Source organism: Piliocolobus tephrosceles, chromosome 14 (assembly GCF_002776525.5).
Source record: "Piliocolobus tephrosceles isolate RC106 chromosome 14, ASM277652v3, whole genome shotgun sequence".
In the NCBI taxonomy this organism is placed as follows: domain Eukaryota; kingdom Metazoa; phylum Chordata; class Mammalia; order Primates; family Cercopithecidae; genus Piliocolobus; species Piliocolobus tephrosceles.
This window is the reverse complement of record NC_045447.1, coordinates 105,537,783-105,543,144: the sequence shown is the minus strand read 5'-3', so window position 1 is coordinate 105,543,144 and position 5,362 is coordinate 105,537,783. Positions and strand designations below refer to the sequence as shown.

Here is a 5,362-nt window from a genome sequence, read left to right as displayed (position 1 = left end):
TCAAACATACTGGGAGAGAAAACATCATGCACATATAAGAATATCAAGATGGAGAAGACTCAACAGGCTTCTCAGCAAGATAACCAGAATATAAATGGGGTGAGGAAAATTTCTGTCCCTAAGGAGACCAGGTTCCAAGAAGGGGGGTGGGGGCCACCCCCACTGGACCTATCTTACCTATCTTACTCTTCCAGGTTCAAGTCCCCACTTCCCAAGTCAGAGTGAGGGAAATAATAGGATGGGGGAAGCAATGGCCGCCTTGATGACCTGGCTATAAATAGCCAATATTTATGTTAAATAATAAGAGTGAAAATAAATATTTGTCACAGGATCTCATTTCTGGAGTTATTTATAGGCTTCATATGACAACCTAATGAGACGGATCACATTTTAATGCTACGAAGCTTTTGGTCATAAGATAGTCTATCATAAAGGTCAACATTTCCCTGGAGGGAATCTGGTAACTCAGAAACCAGCAGAGCACAGGTGGTTCTTAATAAGCACTTCTGGGTGCTCTTACATAGCCCAATTTCCAAAACATCAGTGGAAAATGAACCAAAGAATGCACCCCACACCCCCACTTAGCACCAGCCACTACCCAGTGGCCCTGCCATGGGATATCAGTTCCCCATGCTGATACAGGGCAGTGGCGGGTCTGACAGTTCAGCCCACAGATCCTCCACAGTATCACTCTAGTAGGTTCTGGGGTGATTTTTTTTCACCCTTGGTTTTTAGCATTGGTGTGCCAAGGATTCCATCATGAAGTTCCAATCGGGAGGTGCTGAAGCCAGCAGTCCTTCCTCACAGACGCACTCCTCCCCGCAGCATCTCCCACAGCACTGACTGCTCTTCCGCCAGCCCATCTGCTGGAGGCATGGGTCCCTCAGTCTAATCCTCCCAAATCGCTTCTCTATTCCCCAAAATGGGACCAGGGGTGGAGGGGTAAAATAAGGGTCGACATTGAAAAGGCCTCTTCTTGCAGTTGTGTGAAGGAAGGACAACCTTTGGAAGAGGCTGGGAATCTTAGTAACCAGCACTTGGCCCCCAAAAGCAGAAAAGCAAGTAACAACAACATTTGCCTAATTCTTTTTTTTTTTTTTTTTTTTTTATGTTAAAAAATTTTAATATATGGTTTTGGTAGGGCCAATACATAGTAAAGACATAGCTTTATGTTCAATTGAACGGAATAAAATGATATATTTCAGTAAATTAAGGCAAAGGAGATAGATGCTATGACCAGTGGTGCAAAAATTTATACATTAGATTTACCTTTACAAGGTTATAGTCAAGAATAGTTAACTTGTATTTTAAGCAAACTCTACTGCTTTTCAAAAAATATTTTAATCTTGAGTAAAGAATGGTGAAGGTAATCTTAATATACTGTTTAACTTTAAAAAATAATTTTAGAATTATAGAAAAGTTTCAAAAATGTATAGAATTCATGCACACCCTTCTGCCAGCTTTCCTTAATGTTAACAATGTACATAACCGTAATACGATTTTCAAAACCGGAAATTAACATTACAGTAGTGTTTTCATTTTACACATGTAATTGATGAAAGAAATGAAAGCTACCCCAATACTTAGTTATATTTATACCAGTAATTATAGCCCAGGGCCTTACAAGAAATTAACAAATTGTTGTTTTAACAGAATAATAAACAACACTTATTCATAAATTCTGCCTGCTTTTTTTCTTGTCATTATGCTTCTTAATCTTGAACCAAAAGATACATAATTTTTAAAGGGACTTACAGAGTTCTCAGCTAACACCAGAACTCAAGTTGATTATAAAGGCTGTGTTTATTTTGTTCCAGACTCTTCTGGTCTAGCTCAGTACGCATAATATCCAATTCTAGTGAGATGGCCTCTTTCTAAAGGTGGGAAACTGAGAGATTTTACCTTATAAAACTCCTAGAGACTATGCCTTTTAGGTATATTTTGGTGGTTCATCTGTGTATTAGTGAATCAGATTGACTAGCATATAATGATACTGAGAATAACAGGAGGATTATGTCTCTCTTGTTAATGACAAATGCAGCTACTACAAATACATGAGTAAAGTTTATAAACAGTAAAGGAAAACTTGGAATTACTAGATATTTTGTGGTTTAAGAACAATACTTGAATATGATCTTATGCATGAAAATGTGTAAGATGGTATTTCTCTAATTTTAATGTAATTGTTTTCAAGATGAAGATGTTCCAGATTTGAGTCATCATCCTCTTCAGCATTGCAAATTTCTTCTGGAAGAATGTTCCGTATCTTGTTATTGTTCAGCCTCAGAAAATGTAGTGCTTTCATTTCTTGTATCCCAGGTGGTATAGATTTTAAGTCATTGTGATCCAGAAATAATTCTCTCAGGGAATGATATGCCCCGTAGAAGGAGACACGGTCCATGCCATCATCAGCAAGTTTGTTAAATGACAGGTACAAGTATTCCAGGCCTGGTTCCATATGACCAAACACATAGCCAGGGATCCGTTCAATCTGGTTCCCAAGGAGCACGAGGTGCAGCAAGGACTTGGGTAGATAGGAGGGGACATGATAGAGCTTGTTGTACGAGAGATCAATGGATTCTAGATTTTCTTGATTTATCCAGGCTAGAGGAGCAATCCTATTTTCTTCAATTTTGTTATAACGTAGTACAATGACATTGATCTTTCTGGTATGATTGAAACAAATTTCAGTTATTTCTTCAATTTGGTTATTTTCTAGGTGTAATTCCTCAATAGAAGCAGGAAGACCCTGCGGTATAATTCTAAATTTATTTTTTCCCAGACGCAAGTAGGCTAGGCTCTTCAAAGGTTTGAAAGCTAAAGGATTGACATTGACTTCACTGAGATTATTTCCTTCCAGTTCTAAGGTGACCAGTTGATATAAGTCTGATAAACTTTCTTTGTCAATAGCCTGAAGATTGTTCTCATTGATTTTAAGTTCTTCTAATGTAGATGGCAATTCTGAAGGAATCTGTATCAAATTATTTCCATCCATATTCAAACGCGTTAACTTCTTCAGAAGTGTTTAAGTGCATTTGCTTCCAGGATGATATTAAATAAAGAAGTGATGTGGAGTTTACATTCTTGTTCTTGACTTTTCTTGTTTCTAGAGTCTTAGCATTAAGCAGGACACTGGTTTCTGACTGGAGATATCAGCAGTGAGAGACTCAAACAGCCAGGTGAGTCGTGGCCCAGAAACAAAGGTCAGGAGGGAGCCAGCGAGCCAGAATCCCTGCATTCCTGCTCCTCTGCTGTGTGATTGCTGCCGCTATTCTTCAGTTCCACATGGCTGGCGAGGCCTCAGAATCATGGCAGGAGGTGAAAGACACTTCCTACATGGTGGCAGCAAGAGAGCTGCCTAATTCTTAATAACGTATCATGTTTTTTATAGGCTTGCCTTTTAACAAATATCATGTATTTTGGACACTTGTTAATTAGTTTTTTTAATTGTTAGATAATTGTAGATTCACATGCAGTTACTTTTACCCAGTTTTCCCAGTGGTAATGTCTTGGCAAAACTAGAATACAATTTCCCCGTCAGGTATTGACATTGATGCAACCCAGCTGTCATGTTCAGATTTGCCCAGTTATATATGCACAGGGACTCATCTGTGTGTGTATGCGTGTGTGTGTGTGTGCGCGCGCGTGTGTTTAGTGCTATACAGTCTTCTCACATGTACATTGGTGTATTCACCCGGTGTCAAGATACCGAACATACTGAACATTTTCGTCACCCAAAGGATCCCTCCTGCTGTCCTTTTATGGCCACATCCACCACTGTCCTCCCCGACAATTAACTTAGTAATATTTTATTTTAGGAATAATAAAGTATTGGTGAGACTATAAACTGGTACGGCCACTCTGAAAAACAGTTGAGTCATTTCTCATAAAACTAAATATGCAACCCCCATACACTTGTGTTCTTGAGCATTTTCTCGGAGAAATGAAAACTTACATTCACACAAAAACTTGCACCATGAATGTTCATCGAAGCTTTATTTGTAGTAGTCGAAAATGTGTAATCATCAACCCAGATGTCCTTCAGCTCATAGGTGAACGGTTAAACACTTTGTGCACACCCAGACTGTGGAACACCACTCAGCCATCAGAGGGAATGGGTTGTTGACACATAAAACTTGGATGAATCTCCAGGGAATTACGCTGAGTGAAAAAAGCCTATCCCAAAAGGTTCCATACTGTATGACGCCATTTACACACCATTCTTGAAGTGATAATATTTTGGAAATGGACAGACTGCTTTCAAGGGCTCCTTGTCATGGCCTTGGGGCAGGGGGCAGCATTGGCTGGTATGGTGATCAGTAGTGAACCCATAATGAAGGGCTGGGTCAACAAAAGCATCTCATTTGCCCCCTTGGCCTGTTTCCTCCCCATCACTCATTTGTATCTGCCCTGGGTAAAACATTCAAGGGCACACAAAGAAATCTGAGATCCAGCCACAGTATTGTTGGTATTATGTGATAAACCTGGGTGACACATGAGGTAACAGGGATTATCTTTCCAGAACCCCCTTCCATGTAGAGAGTTGGCCAAAAGAGGGATTCTGCCTGAGATTTGCAAAATGGAAGTGAAGCAGCAGCTTGTACCCCGAAGGTTGTCATGGCCTCTACAGTGACAAGCACACGCAGAGCTGCCCTCCTTCCTCTGGGCCTGAGCCTTCCCACTGACCACGAGGGGCCCCAGGCCCAGCAGCAGACACTGAGCCTGGACTTTACGCTAGAGGTGGTGGCACTCCATACACCCCACCAGCTCCCCTTTGTGCCCCGCGCCCCATGCTCTGACTTGGCTCTCTTGCCACAGGCCAGGGATTCAGGAAGGCTGGTTGACACCTTTTCTCAGATCCTCCAACACCCCGTGTGCTTTCCTGCCCAGCTCCCCCATGGTCTTGCAGGGTCTAACCCCTGGAAAGAATCCCTCATCCATGTCATGCGTCTTGCTTCTGCTCTCCTGCTGGGACTCTACCCTGCAAAGTTCACCAGGAAGATAGCTCCCCACACCAGCCAGCAGTCCACAGAACCATGGCAGGACAGGAGACGTGAACTACAGGAATCACCAGGGCTGACCTCCTGGCAGAGAGGAGACAAGTTGTGATTGGAAGTGAGGAGGAGTTGTGAGTAGGGGCAAGGAGTGAATAACACACAGGGCCTGAGACTATTTTATTCACCCATTCACTCAGCAGACTTTCCTGGGACCTGCTGTGTCCCTGCTCACACCAAGTCCTCACCCTCTGGTGGGGTCAGAAGTCAAGGGATGGTGCTGGGACAGGCTGGCACCAAAGGTAACCCACCACCATGAGCTCAGATCCAGACAATCCCCAGGGCATGTTTGAGCCACGGCACAAGTC

The 5,362-nt window shown here is 42.2% G+C and overlaps 1 pseudogene across 1 annotated transcript; it reads right to left on the bottom strand.

The window, feature by feature from the left end:
- Window positions 1–1,086: 1,086 nt before the first annotated feature.
- Window positions 1,087–3,022, bottom strand: LOC113220012 (annotated as a pseudogene). Its single transcript, XR_004228444.1, has one exon. The product of XR_004228444.1 is annotated as an extracellular matrix protein 2 pseudogene (transcript).
- Window positions 3,023–5,362: the final 2,340 nt, after the last annotated feature.